The 16,190-nt window shown below is 50.4% G+C and overlaps 1 protein-coding gene across 1 annotated transcript in view; it reads right to left on the bottom strand.

Moving 5' to 3' along the window:
• POGLUT2 (protein O-glucosyltransferase 2) overlaps positions 1-16,190 on the bottom strand; it is a 637,125-nt gene that overhangs the window by 489,199 nt on the left and 131,736 nt on the right. The gene's annotated exons all lie outside the window — the stretch shown is intronic.

A 16,190-nucleotide genomic window follows, 5' to 3' on the forward strand; every position in this document is an offset into this window, starting at 1 on the left:
CTCCCTGTATCAAAAGCTCCTGACTCTGATGGACTCACAGCAGAAGTTTATGAATAATTTGTTACTATTTTAGCCCCACGCATGCTTGAGGTCTGCAATGAAGCGCATAAGACTGGCTCTTTGCCGACCACTATGAGGCAATCATTAAAGTAATATCGAAACCCAGTTAGGATCCCACTGTTTGTGCCTCTTATAGGCCCATTTTGCTATTAAATATTGATACTAAAATATTTGCAATAATACTAGCTGACCATTCCAAGATGGCCGCCGGGTTGAGGAGACGCGTCTGAGGCGCTCTCTCCCAGGCCGCCCAAATAAGCACAACTAGTATGGCTTTCCATACTAAATAAGGGTTGGTCCTGCCCCCCCCCCCGCCGCCCGCTGCGAGGAGGCGAACCGGCGAAGCTCCGGTGTATGGTGCGGGGAGGGCATCACAAGTAACGGCAGCCGAGCGGTGGATCGAAGAGCAGGAGAGGCTGCCCCTCCCCCACAGCGACGCGCTTCAGACACTGGCCGATGTGGGAGGCTCCGGCCCGCATAGGTGGCGAACGGAGGAGAGGTGCAGGAAGAACCCCTGCGGGACCGTGACCCGGAGGTGAAGGAGGACCGGGCTTGTGGCGGCAGAGGTGCAAGGAGAGGGAGAGTTTGAGCCCGCCTCCATTGTGGGCTGCTGCGGCGCCGTGAGCAAGGAAGGCCCCCAAGGGGAGCGTAGTTCGGCAGCGTGGAGGACCCCACCCCAAGCGGATTTCCGACAACTGCGGTGGGGCCTGCATTGAAAACAGGAGACCGGTGGCCCAGACAGCCTCGCGCAGCATTGGGGATCTCAGGGGGGAAGCGCCTGGGATTGTCGTCCCCCCCCCCCCCGGCTGTAGTAAAGGAGATGAGGTAGCCGGGGGCACGGGGAGATGCGAGAGGGGCCTCCGGCGACCAGATCAGTACAGAATACACCGAAATCCTGCAATTTGGGGGGGCAGACTTAAACAGTAATCAGCCCCGCATGTCAGGGTGCTGTAGGGGTTGACAGGAGGCCGGCACCCCTCACCCAAAACTACACAAGGGTTCTGGTTCAAGGGGCAGTGGAGTAAGAAGGAATCCACGAAGGGAGGCACCCCCTCTCTACCCCTGAGTGTGTCTGAAGGGGGTAAAAAGCACAAGTAAGGAGGAGACCCCAAGTACGGCAACCAGCGATACCCTGGGGGAGGTGGCAACACTGGGAGGTAGCAGCCACATATACACGCGCGTCCCCAGAACAGATGCCGGGCACGGCTCTGGGAAAGCATTGAAGCAAGACTACACCGCCGGATTAAATAGAGCTATCCTAACAATCCCCAGGGACCAGGTCGAAAGCTAAGGGGAAAGGGAGCTCAGCACAGCAAGGAACACAGGCTTCTGAACAAGAAGCGAATATTTTACAGATGTAGTCCACTGACTCACCAATGCCCACAAGAGGAAAGGGACATGAAGACCTCCCGCAGGGTGAAGACATTGCCATAGGACCCCACCAACGGTTGCCATCCAGAGAAGACATGCAGACCTGGTTCATGGAACTCCAGGAGAAATTCATGGCTACTGCTGAAGAGCAATTTGCAGCGCTGAAAAACGATCTTAAACAGATGGTCCAGGATTTGAAACAGGACGTGGCGAATCTGGAGGAAAGAACTGACTCACAGGAACGAGTGGTCCAAGGGATCGAAGGGGATACCCAACAAGTCTGTGAAGCGCAAGAACACCTAGCGAGGCTCACCCATAACCTGGAGATCCAATGCGAGGACCTCGAGAACCGCTCGCGGAGATCCAATATACGAATTAAAAATATGGCAGAATCGGATCTGGGATAAAGATCTCAAGTTGGCGGTTAAAGAGGTATTCAGAGACATCCTGGAAGCACAGGACGTGGATGACAGAGATAGACAGAGTGCACAGGGTGGGCCCCAAAAGATCGGGAGCGCCTGGGGCGAGACCAAGGGATGTGCTGGTGGCTCTCTCGTCATACCCACAAAAACAGCAGATCCTAAGAGCAAGGGACATGGACCACATTCGTATGAACGGGGAAGATATCCAGCTGTACCAGGACCTGGCGGTGGTGACGCTGCAGAAGAGCCGAGCAATGGCCCCTCTGGTCAGGGCGTTGATAGCGAGACAATTGCGATATAGATGGACCTTCCCGTTTGGGCTATTGTTTACTTGGGATGGCGACAACGGCAGAGGAGGGCCTGAGCATAATGGGGTTACAGACAGACGATGCAGAACCAGGAGATCCCAAATTAAGGAGAGAGACACTAAGAAGACCGAGCGGATGGGAAACCGTCAGACAAAAAAAGAACTTCAAAAAAGGAAGGAAAGCCGGCAGAAGTCGCCATAATTCGAGAGGTAGGCACAAACGTAGCGGAACTGGACAATGAGCTGTACAAAGACAAGACACGTGCCCTCAGCAGGGGGTCTATACGAAGGAGTCTGACAAGTCGTGGAAGGCTCGACGATGGCAGCTTGTTGGGAGAGAGCTGCCTTGGAACTCGGTAAGGTCACTTGGATATGCGGGGTTTAGGATCCCCCGTGCTGGTTCCCATGAGTATATGGTGGGCAGGGGGCGATGGGGGCAATGCCCTAGCATCATTAAGAACCCGTGCCCCACTCGGGGGACTGTTTTGCAGTTTTAAGTTTCTGGTTGGGGGGGAAGTTATGGGGGCGGGAGGGGGGGGCAAGGGAAGGGGCACGGTTTGCAAGTAGTAGGAATCCAAGACAAGGGACTTGAACTAAAAAAACATGGGGAGACTCAGAATTCTAACATATAACCTCAGGGGTTTAAACCATCCAGTGAAGAGGATGAAATTTGAGCTTAACCCTTTAAGTGCCATTGTTGTCCCCCCCCCAGTGCCCCGGGTTTTTTTTAAAAATCGCGGTACCCACCGCAACACCCGCCCAACATTTCCCCCGTCATTAACCCCTTAAGTGCCACCGATGAGCCGGCTTGTCGGTGGCAACCTGGAGCGAGCCGGCTCGTCAGTAGCATTTAAGAGGTTAAGAGGGAGAAAGCGGAGGTATTGCTTCTTCAGGAAACGCACATCAGAGCCAGGGATAAACAGAGAATGCGTATGGGGGCGCTGTTGAGCGCCGAACAAGATGGCCGCCTGAAACGTGAGCTCTGTGGCAGGCAGATCTCTTGATCCTGATCTTGGGCATGCATGATCTACAACTTGTGCCAGAAGACTACGATTCGTGAGCTGCTGGTCCAGGGACCAATTGGTCCAAATCCCGAAGAAAATCGGTGCGGGGAACCCTGTAATCGGGAACTGGCGCGACCATCCCCCAGAGCCCGCGAGTCTGCGCGTCAAAACCTCGGCCCTCATGGGGCGCCGGATGGTCCCGGCCCTCGGAGCTGTAGCGACCTGCTGCCCTTGTGGGGTCCCGAGTGGCGGCGGAACATTTCCGTGTTGGCGACCAGGAGCGGGCCACTGGATTGTTGGGGTCGCGCGGCGCTGGGATGGAGCACCGCTGGAGCTGAAGCCTTCCGCTTACCGGACCCGCACGCGGCATAGGCCCCCATCACCTCCCGTGTCGGCCCTCAATCTGCTGTCTACAAATCGAGGCGTCGCCCCGCGGGGGTCAGCAACCTCCCGCACCTCGTAGAGGTCGACCTGCTCCTGCCGGGCGTCGTGGTGGGACCCTCCTGCAGACCGGACTGCAACCTTACCGGCACCCGGAGGGACCTGGACCCCTGGCGGCCTAGCCGCAACCTGCTTGGATCCTCCTCGTGCTCGAGTTGCGTCGGCCGGCCTCTGCCTTCGAGGCCTGGACCCCGCCCGTGGAAGCGAGCAACACTATCGGCACCCCTTCCTCACTCCGGGGCCACATCACCGCCACAATGACTAAAGGGACTGGCAAAAAACAGAGCTCCATAAACATGTTTACGAAGGCACCGGTCGTCCCTGCTGAGGAGGCTGCCGAGCAGGCCCCCGCTACTACCTCATCCATTGCTGCCTTAGAATCTCAGAACATGATGGACTTTATCCGTGAGGGGTTCACCACGCTTCACTCGAAGCTCGATGATATGAATGGCACCATCTCCTCTATCAGGGACCACATGGAGAGGACCGACGGCCGAGTTCGCGAGGTTGAAGCCAGGATGGGCTCCGCCGAAGATGGCCTGGGGGCACTGCGGTCGGAGGTCATGGCTCTATCTAACCGCGTCCTTGAGGTGGAGAATAAAAACGAAGACCTGGAATCACGCTCGAGGTGTAACAACCTTCGTATCATTGGGGTCCCTGAGAGTGGCATCGGAGAACCGATGGAAGATTTTGTTGAACGTACGTTACTGTCATTGCTGGACTCACCGAAGCGGTCCCCGCAGTTTGCCACAGAGCGGGCACACCGGGCTCTGACGCCTAAACCCAAGCCGGGCGCACCCCCGCGACCCATCATAGCCCGGGTCCTTAACTTCCGGGACCGTGATGCCCTCCTTAGAGCCGCAAGACTTAAAGGCGAACTTCTACTAGACGGAGCAAGGATACCTCAATACCCGGACTTCTCGGTGGCTGTCCAGCGGGAGCGCAAGACTTTCCTGGCAGTTAAAAGGAGGCTCAGGGATCACGGAGTCAAATACTCCATGTTATACCCCGCTAAGCTATGTGTGGAACACAACAATCCGGTGTCGTTCTTCACGATTCCAGAGGAGGCTTCCAGATTTATTGACGATCATTTTACGGGCTGACCCCCCCCCCGGCCATTCCGCTACAACCACTCGGAACGCCCGTTGGGAGGGCGCCGACATCGGCTCTCCCCTGATGCCAAGAATCTACTACATCTATACTTATCAACATCTGTCAGTTATATTAACCTGCATAACTGTGCCAAGGTAAATTGCGCCGATTACAGCTGTTCAAGTAACGTCCATAGCATCACTGTAGGCACCATGTTTTAGCTGGATCTGCCACAGGCCCGGAGCGGCGTCATTAGTCCGGCCCACAGCCCCCCAGGCGTTGATGCCACTGTTTTGGATTTGGTTAAGGGGTTTTGGGGTTGCCATTCCTCGTGTTCGGGGAGGGATGTGGGTGGGGCAGGGGGGTGATGGGGGTTTTGTTATAAACAAGTTTAGCTTTGGCAGCGTGGGCGGGCGGCAGGGCATTGCAATGTTGATGGGGCTACAGGGCTGCAGCATCGGCCCACTGGACATTATCCCGGCGATAGGAGGGTTACCCCTCCCTTGGCGGAGGACAATCTAACCTTCATAAGCTGGAATGTGAGGGGACTGGGCAACTTTAAAAAAATGAGACAGATACAACTGCATGTGGAGCGACATGGGTCCAAGATCCTGTTTTTACAAGAGACACATGCGCGATCCGAACATTGTTTGAGATTTGCTAGGACCTGGGGCCCCCAGAGATACTACACCAACTTCTCCACTCAAAGTCGGGGGGTCATGACTATCATTCATAAGAGCCTTAAATTTACACTCATCTCCTCACAAATAGACCCCCAAGGCAGATATGTGCTTCTCCATGCAATACTCCAGAATAGGGAGGTGATCCTCCTTAACATCTATGGCCCTAACACGGATGACCCGGAGTTCTTCACATACCTCACATCTCTCTTTGTCGGCTTCCCTTTGGTCCATATCCTATGGGGAGGTGGGGGGGGACTTCAACACCATCTTTGATATAGACCTTGACAGATCTGGGTCCAGGCCTCGCCAACTCACCAGGGCAGCCTATGCTGCGCTATCATCCCTCCCCCACATTGCGGCTGTAGATGCTTGGAGACTGATTTACCCTGAATCCTGTGTCTACTCCTTCTACTCTTCAGTCCACGATTCCTACTCTCGAATCGACAGGTGGGTGGTTTCTGATGTATTGATTAAAAATGTGGTACAACTAACGATCCTCCCTAGGACCCTATCTGACCACTCCCCGGTGACCATCACCATGGACTGGGGATCGGGCGGAGACCGTGCTAGACGATGGAGGATGAAACCTCATTCTCTTCTTGACCCTCTCTTTAGATCGGAACTCGAGGTAGCCATTGAGGAGTACTTTGAAATGAACAGGGACTCGGTGTCTTCCCAGGCCACCCTATGGGAGGCCTTTAAAGCCTACATTAGGGGCATAGCACTGTCCAAAGAGAGTGGCATACTTAAAACAATTCGAAGGCATATCGCGGTCAGCGAAACTAAACTATCAACCCTGGAGGCCCAGTGCTCGCGGTCCTCAACCCCTGCGATCCTTGCGGCCATGGGAGTAGAGCTGGACGTTTTTCGATCCCTAGCGGAACGGGAACAAAAATTCCTAGATAGCCCTGGCCTGGCGAGGTTATGGAGAGGGCGGGCGCCCGGGCCGCTTCCTCGCTAGACTCGTCCGACATGAACTGGGTGCCCCACATATACCTGGGATTGTCAGATCAGATGGCTCTCTGGCCACCACGTCACAGGACATCAACTCAGAGTTCTTTGCTTTTTTTGAAGCTCTATACTCCAATTCGGACGAGGCTACAGAGGCAGAGGTGGACTCCTATTTTACGGCTCTCCCCCTAACGGTCCTCTCCCCCGGGACCGCTGATTCCCTTGATTGTCCACTCACCTCTGAAGAGTTCGCGGAAGCCATTGACTCTCTCTCCTCGGGGAAGGCTCCCGGGTCAGATGGCATCCCGGTCGAATTCTATAAATGTTATAAGACCCTCATACTCCCTCACTTACAGGCTCTTTGGGAGGAATCGGTGGAGGCAGGCACACTCCCCCCATCACTCCAGGAAGCCACAATTACAGTACTACTTAAACCTGGTAAACCGGCCACTCGGTGCAGCTCATATCGTCCACTCTCCCTCAAACTGTGACACAAACATTTTTGCCAAAATATTAGCGACCAGACTTGCTCCCTGTATGCCATCCATTATACACCCGTATCAGGCGGGGTTCATTCCAGGCCGTTCCACCGCTATGAACATTAGACGGCTCTTTAATATAATCAGCAGAATCAGCCCCAGCGTCCAGGCGGTCGCCGCGACCCTCGACATGCAGAAGGCATTCGACTCTGTCTCTTGGAGGTACCTCTGGTGGGTGCTCGAACAATGCAAATTCGGGCCGGTGTTTCGTTCCTGGGTCAGGTTGCTTTACTCGGGACCAGTGGCCAGTGTCCGCACTGAGGACAGATGCTCCCCACTCTTCGACATTGCCAGAGGAACGAGGCAGGGCTGTCCGTTCTCCCCCCTCATCTTCGCTTTAGCGCTAGAACCCTTCGCCGACATGATCCGACAACTTCACTCACACAGAGGGCTGAGCTCGGCGGGTCAAGCCGATATTATATCGCTCTACGCTGATGATGCACTTCTTTTTGTGCGGTCCCCACCACTAACTTACCCCCGATACTGAAAGATGTGATCTACTTCGGGTACATCTCAGGCCTCAAGGTGAACTGCTCAAAATCTATGCTCTTTCCGCTCATGGAACGCACCCTCCCCCCTCCTGATACAATGGGATTCCTATGGGCGCCATTGAAGTTCACGTACTTGGGGATTGAAATAACCCATCAATCTGAGACTACCCTAGAGGAGAACTACCAAAACTACCTAGCGCAGCTGGCAACTAAGCTCCCGACATGGATTAAATTGCCGATCTCTCTGGCGGGTAGAATAGGACTACTAAAAATGATGGTACTACCCCAACTACTATACAGGTTCATTAATGTCCCCCTGTGGCCGGGCGAGGGTTTCTTCCAAGCATTGACACGTAGTACCAACTCTTTCCTGTGGCATTCGGGTGCGGTCAGGCTTAAGCTCAGGACCCTATCCACCCCGATGCCTGATGGCGGTTTTGGGGCTCCCGACTTCCTTAAGTACTGGTTGGTCTCCCAAATCCAACACACATCTTACTGGTTTAACGCAACTGACCCTCCTCCACATGTCAGACTTGAAAGACTCTCGGTCAGCGACCGAGATATCCGTTCCCTGGTGATACAACCCATTCCCCTAGCACGGGATTCGTTGGACCCTGTGGCCTGCACCTCCCTGGCACTGTTTAAAATGTGGAAACTATTAGAAACTCCTCATCCATTTCATGGCAATCTCCCACTGTGGAACTTTCTCTCCGGGATCCTGCGAGTCCCGCCGCCGACTGTGCGCAGATGGGCTGAGGCGGGATACGAGCTGCTGCGCGACGTATTCATGCAGGGTAGCTTTGTGGAATGGCCCGAACTACCGCTATCCTTGAGAAGTGGCCCAAGTGCGTGGCTTCAGTATTCAGCCTTACGTAAAACCCTCAAAAGAAACTACACCATGTTCCCGGCAATGCCACCAGAGGACCCTGCTATCGAGGAACTAACCTCCCCCACACCCACTAGAGGGAAAATATCTAGGTTATATACAATGATACAATCCAGAACCACTCCGAAATTTACTGGACTAAGGCGGGCGTGGGAGGGGGACCTCGGGGTGGAGATGATGGATGAGCGCTGGACCCACATGTGCGCCCAAATACACCAGGTATCTCAATTCCCAGTTTAAATTGATTCAATTAAAAGGTGCTACACAGGTTTCATTATACTCCGAGCAGGTTGCACCGTATGTTTAAGGATCACTCTCCGAGATGCCCCAGGTGTGGGCAAGATGGCGTCGATTACATACACATGATCTGGGATTGCCCCCGCCTCTCCCAGTTTTGGGAGAGGGTATTCTCAACTGTATCTGCTATGCTTGACCGTCCCATCGACCCCTCCCCAGTGAAGGGCCTGTTTCATGACTTTCCAGAGCTACCCCGAAACTCCAAGAAACTAGCCGGCCTTTGCATGCTCCTTGCGGTGCGGGCCATTCTGCTTTGCTGGTTTCGCCCCGCACCCCCCACGCATGCGCAATGGCTCAACGCTCTCACATGGGCCTCAGACACCGAGGAGGCATGGTCCTGTCTACAACCAGTTCACTCGAGGCCTAGAAATGTCTGGACCCAGTTTCGTTCCTATATGTCAGATTTAAATGCAACACCTGATACAACTCCCCCAACTACTTCACCCACCCATGCGGGTGATTCACCCTGAGCCAAGGGATATCTTATGTTGTCCTCGCACTGTACGCATCCTTGATGGAAAATGTTAATGTTAAATGCTCTGCTTGTATGCCTGCATTGACCCTACTGTACCCACCTTGTGCTTACCCCCTGTACTGTTCGTCTGTGTTCTGCTGCCAAGCTGTTCAATAAAAAAAGGTTTAAAAAAAAAAAAAACAGAATGCGTATAAGGGGATATAAAATCTGGGCGCAGGCGAACGCACCAGAAAAGAGAGCAGGGGTGCTGATCGCGATAAAAGAAGGAAGGGAGGCCAAATTGGTGGATACGCATTCTGATAAGGAAGGTATGCATTTGTCAATGCAGTGGTTGAGGGGCACCAAATCCCGCTGGCCTCTATATACGCCCCCAATACGGGCCAGGGCGGCTTTCTGAAGGATACATTGAGGAAGCTGGAAGATTATGCGAAGGGAGAGGTAATCCTGGGGGGGGGGGGGACCTCAATATGGCATGGCATCCTCAGACAGACAGGAGTTCGGGGGGCTCCCAAGGGCAAGGGGCGCCATTGAAGCGGCTTAAGCAGCAGATGGTGCTAATGGCCCTTTGCGATGTGTGGAGGGAACTCAGGGGAGACCAGAGAGGCTTCACTTACTTCTCACAAGTCCATAATACCATGTCCAGGATCGACTATTTCTGGGTGGCAGTGGGTCTAATGGGTTGGATTTAGGGGATAGAGAAAGGGGCAATAAGCCTGTCAGACCATGCTCCTTTATGGATTGAACTGGACCTACCTGGGAAACAAAACGGGCTATGGAAGTGGAGGTTACCACATGACGTACTCCAGGATCCCTTCATGGCAGACACAGTAAAAGAGATGGTAGAGGAAAACTTTACGCAAAACGACATGGGGGAAGTCTCCCTGGGGACGGTGTGGGAGGCGTTTAAAGCAGTGCTCGGAGGGAAATTGATTGCCCTAAAGGCATCGAAAGACAAGCAAAGGCACGGGTGGGTGAAACAGATGGAAAGCACCTTAGAGGGAATACAGGAGAAACTCCTTAGTCACCCGACACGTACGTTGAAAAATCCCTAAAACACACACAGGGACAACTGGAAATGCTACGCACGAAAGGGGCTGAGAAATCCTTATTATATCTCAGACAAAAATACTACATAAAGGCCAATAAAGCAGACAAGCTCTTAGATAGACAACTCCAGGCAAAACAGAAGGATTTGGAGATTACCAACATTCGGAACGAAGTGGGAGAGTCCTTTACGCGCACACAAGACATGGGGGTATTGTTTAGGGAATTTTATCAAAAACTATACTCAACGGACGCCCCGGATAGTCAGGCACAAGATTCCTATTTAATTAACCTCCCTATCCCACAAATTTCGGAAGAAGACAGAGTGGCCCTGGAGGCCCCGATAAATGAGGAGGAAGTGAAAAGGGCAATAGCAGACCTCCCACTAAATAAAGCACCGGGCCCGGATGGCTTCACAGCTCTCTTCTATAGGAAATATGCAGACTCCATTACCCCCTTTCTCACTAGGCTTCTGGACTCCTTCATGGAGAGCGGGAATGTTACAGCAACTATGATTGAAGCCAAGGTGTTAGTATTTCTCAAACCAGGGAAGGATCCAACATTTCCAGCTTCGTATCGGCCAATATCCCTGATAAACCTGGATTCGAAAATTTACACCAAAATACTGGCAACAAGATTGTCCCCGTTACTTACACATCTGATAAATCCAGACCAATCAGGGTTTATCCCGGGCAGGCAAACATTTGATAATCTCAGGCGGATCACTCATCTAGTGGAAAAAATAGGTATCACAAACATACAGGCAGTTTTGATAGCGATAGATGCTGAGAAAGCATTCGACCGGGAAGAATGGTCACTGCTATTTAAGATCCTAAAAAGTATGAGGTTCGGGGACAGATACATAGCAATGATTAAGGCTAATTATAATTCTCCTAGTAGTGGGATAGCTATAAATGGTGAGGTCACGGGCAGAATAGTAATTTCTAGAGGGACGAAACAGGGCTGTCCTGTGTCGCCGCTCCTATACGCCATCTTTTTGGAACCTCTCCTCATAAGAATATAGTCTATAAACATCAAGGGGATAGCGATGGTGGGGAGGCACACAAGGTAAATCGCATACGTGGACGATATGCTGTTGGCACTGGAGGACCCGGAGAAGTCCCTGGGGGAGTTAGAACATTTTGGGGAAATCTCAGGACTCAAAGTAAATGGAAGGAAGTCAGAAATCCCGATATTGGCAGAAGACCGTGGGAAAATAGGTAGTGTTGAGTCGGAACTAGGCCTAATGGTTACTGAACACGGAATAAAATACCTAGGAATTACCCTGACACAAAGGGTAGGATTGCTGTATGAAAAAAATGTCCCCCAGTTGTTAGTACACATTAGGAGAGACCTGGAAAGGTGGAATACACTGATGATATCTTGGTGAGGAAGGATACAGTCCATAAAGATGACCATACTACCAAAGATTCTTTACTATTTCCAGGCACTCCCAATCAGGGATCCCAGATCCTTCTTTAAGGCGCTCAACAAAGTGATTACATCCTATATTTGGAAGAAGAAACCCTCGAGAATAGCAAGGGGGACCATGACGGCTACGATACGGGAGGGGGGTGTGGCCTTGCCCCATTTCCAGAAATATTATCAGGCAGCTCAACTAAGGGTGATAAGAGAGTGGATGGGGGAAGATCCAATTCCTATATGGATAGAGCAAGACAGGGCTGTGGCCAGAACTTCACTGGTGGAATTGTTGTGGAAAGGAAAACATCATAGGCACCCCAACCTTCGCATTAGCGAAATCATGAGGACCACACTGGAGGCGTGGGATATACAAACTCAGAAAGGGGTAATGTCCTCTGAGATGGGCCCCTTCACACCGATTTGTTGGAAACCCCAATTCCCACCTGGTATTGAGCGAGGGGCGTTTGAGAAATGGGAGAAGGCCGGGTGTACAAAAATAGGGGAAATGTTTGTGGATAAGGAAATTAGATCATTTGGGGATTGTAAGGTTTTAATACATCCCACAGAGGGAGACAAGCTGAAATACGACCAACTTAGGCATTGTCTCATGAAGCCCGAGGTGAGGATAGCAGCCACCAGGAATCTCACCCCTTTCGAAGTATATGTCACCAATAACACCGGAGCAAAGCAATGGGTATCAACGCTTTATTCCTTTATTAACTCACAAGATGGAGAACTCAAATGGACATATAGGGTGAGGTAGGGGAACACCCTGGGGGAGTCGCCATCAAAGAGTCAATGACAGGAGTTGTGGACTCAGATTCCCAAACTGACCCGTGCAGCACAAACAAGGGAAATGTGGGTCAAAATTGTAACTCAATGGCATTACACCCCAGAACGTTTGCATATGATGTTCCCGCAGGCGTCCAACAGATGCTGATGCTGGAGAGGGTGTGAGGAGGTGGGCACATGGAGACATATGGTGGGACTGCAAGGGGGATCAAACATTTTTGGGAAGAAGTAAAGTTGGAAATGGGGAAAATGTTCCAGGAGGTGGGACAGTGGGGAGAAGGGGTGTGGCTACTGGGATTGAAGGAGAAAATGACAAGGAAATACAAGAAGCCACAATGGAGAAGTATAATTGGTCTCCTCATAGCGGCTTGGTCAACAATTGCCCAAAGCTGGAAGAAAAAAAAGACCCCTCTGATTTTTACATGGCTTCACAGAAGGTATGGGCTCAAATGGCTATGGAAAAGGTGACCCATACAGTCCAAGGCACGAGCGACAAATTTGTAAATGAATGGGGAGCAGTCCAAGACTACTTAGTCGGACTATATGGAACAATGGTGCCCCCATAACATTAAAGTTACTGACATATTTCGTGGATGAGCGATTCCTCTACAGTATGAAGATAAAGCCCCAGGTGGGAGGTGGGGGAGGGAGGGCAGTTGTAGTTTGTTGTACCCGTTTGCTCTACTGTTTGTGAAAAGAATAAACCTATATAAAAAGAAAATACTAGCTGACCGACTGATTTAGAGGTTTAGGCAGTTTACGCTATTGGACGCGGAAAAAGTGTTTGACTCGCTCTTGTCGGATTACCCCTTTGCTGCCCTTGAGCAATTCATATTTTCTTGATACTTACTTCCTGCAAACTGCAGGGATATCATTTGGGGGTAGCAGTTGCTACCCCCGACTCCTCCTAGACCTGTCCTTTCAACCCCTGGGCCACTGGACAAAGAGGCAGTGTCAAGAGCAGATACCTGTGTAGCACCTGAAAAAAGCGTTTGTAAATGCAGCTAAGTGTGCCACAGATTTCTTCCCCTGGAATCTAGATCTCCTTAGCAGGAGAATACCAGGGAAGCAGGAAAAACCATGAAGCTGCCATCACTAAAAGGTTGGCAGTCCATTAGTGAAGAATGACTGAATGGTTGGATTCAGCGGCAGAGCGGTCTGTGCACCTCATAGCCAGTACTGTACACAGAACGCAGAAACGATATAGGGGCTAGGTCTAGCTTGCTGGGAATGGGTAAGAGCAGCCTGCAGTATTCAGTGATGGCACAGCATGAATGCAAATCTCAGCGTTTCTCGTGGTTTGCTTTGCACATCCAGTGAGCCACTGGACCTGTGCAGAGAGGGGTGTGCGCCAGTGGCTTCTTCCACCAATCCTGCCTGCACATTGTGTGTCCTGACCCAGATCTGCCATGCATGCATCACAAACATACTGTAGATATACGCAAGGTGATCATTTTTACACAATACCTCTGGCACTAGAATGCAGCTATCCCCCACAACATAATTTGATCTAGCTGCACACAATGTCTGACACATTCAGGCCTACCTCGCCACACCCATCCACATGTATGCACGCTCAACACGGGTGTCTAGCAGGGACCTGGCCCACCCTACTTCCCTTTATACTGGCTAAGTGCATACACGCACTCTATTTCTCTCAGACAAATGTTCCCATACCTGGACTTCGATCCCCCAAAAGGTGTTCAACCTACAGTGCGCTGAGACCATACCAATGGAGACTTGTGCTATACAAATACCCATTACAATACAATACAATACATGAAGTTGCCCCCAGCCTTTGAAGTACGCCATCTGTTGCTTCCTCAGGTAATGCTCCTGTGCATTGTTGGTGACTTGCATCTATTGGAATTTTGGATACTGTAATATCACAGCAACTGACAATGTAGGCGCTCTACTATCATATAATTACAATACCCGACATGCAGCTATAATGAGCATAATATGGAAGTAACTAGCCATGCAATGCTGAAGTAGCATATCTTCACCAGTGCCTTTGCTTATGTTTATTCTATTGCGTCTAACCCTGCGATATCATGACCCCATCCATGGCATATGAAGGCAGCACCTTTTCTAAAATGTGGTTGGTATCTAAAATATTCCTGTCTGCTTTAGTACTTTATTTTTTAACATTGGAAGCCATCCGATGAAGTCACCAGGTTAAAGAGAAACTGACGCCATCCAGGTCAAAGGATATATGACAGCACTTCCTGTGATGTCATTGGGTATTTGATGTCACTTCTGCTACCCCAGGTATTTTGGCAAATCGACGTCCCTGGAAAGCTGTACATTTACTTTACTCCAATCCCACGGCTAAAGTGGAACTCCCGGGCAGACAGTCAAGGGTGCCCTCTCTTTAGGTAGGGGTATAGACAGTGTTGTCCCATATCCCCCCTCTTTGCTATTGTTGCGGAGCCACTGACATCCATATTAGAAAAGTCCATATTAGTAGGGGTTTAGCCCACCAAGGTCAGAGGGAAATTATCCCTTTATATGTGGTTCATGAGTTACTCTATACAAAAGATCCCAAAACTAATCTTAACACACTCACTCATGAAGTGGAGAAATTATGGCAACTCTCAGGCCTTCGGATAAACAAAACTAACTGGACTAAATCACTGCTAGTCACACTGATGGACACAACAACAGAACCCTCCAATATAGGCAACTAAGCGGGAACCGAACTCGGTCTCTAGAGTGTTATTGTCAGTAGGGAACAAACTCATGGCATATTTAGAAGTCCTTGGATATAAAATGCCTTGAGGGGTGATCCTACCCATCTCACTGTACGGTTGAATCTATTGCCAAAATGATAATTCTCCCCAAACTCCTTTATTACTTTCAACATATCACGGTTTGTCCTGGGAAGAACCCGGTCAGCAATTGCAGTCTTTATTGATACACCTGCAAAACCCAAGAATAAAATGGGCCACCTTAGTGCATCCAATCTCCTGGACAGGGCTGGCAGCTCCTGATGGGAAGCTCTATTTTTATGTAGCACAAGTTCGGTTTGTGGTTTTCTGGCTGCCGAACTCTCAATTATACCCTCACGTTAGAATAGAGATAGGCCCACCCACCCCCTGCACCCTCTCCAAACAGTTTCTCTCTCCTAAGCCAATGGAGTTTAAATTTGATCTAGTATCCTACACGGTTAAAGTCATCAGTAAAATGGTGCAAAATCTCCATTTCATTATACCCTGGAAATATCCCTATGAGGAATTAAGTCATTGGCCCCTCCATGGGACAAGGATATAAAGAATTCAGTGTCCCACATTGGTATACAGTGTCTATACGCTATGTATCCAGATGGTATGCTCGTCTTCCAAAACGTAGCCAACAATTTTAGAGTGATATTTCAATATCATCGCATGTGTGCAGTGTGTGAGCCTGAAGCTCCAATTCCTGCAAGAACCACCCACTCTCTCCAATTCTTCAATTTATAGTTTTGGTTTATAGTACACTTTTATTTATTTGATTTATTTGTATAGCATAAAACAAAAAAGCCGCAAGGCATAGAGGTGCTTGGACAACAACCAAAAAACATGATAAAAAACAACAAATCTAATACATCAAGGGAAAAAGGGAAAACTGACAACTTAACAATAATACAAAAAAAAGTGTAATAGGCAAAGTCACATAAAACCCAACCTAACTAATTAAAGTATATTTCAGGAAGGGACATAATTCACAACTGGGCATAATTAGTCCAATACAATCCTCAAATTTGTCACCAAGGATGTGAAGTTAAGTTTTTACAAAGACAAAAAACTGGGGAGATTATTATGGCCACAACCAATAATAGTGCAATCTTTGTTAGCCCCATCACCCCAGCCCTTAATTTGAACCCTGCGGAAGAACCTCAAATCTTGAGTTCAAACACAGCCTGGGCTCACTC

Source organism: Ambystoma mexicanum, chromosome 7q (assembly GCF_040938575.1).
Source record: "Ambystoma mexicanum isolate Mex_15411 chromosome 7q, UKY_AmexF1_1, whole genome shotgun sequence".
Lineage (NCBI taxonomy): Eukaryota > Metazoa > Chordata > Amphibia > Caudata > Ambystomatidae > Ambystoma > Ambystoma mexicanum.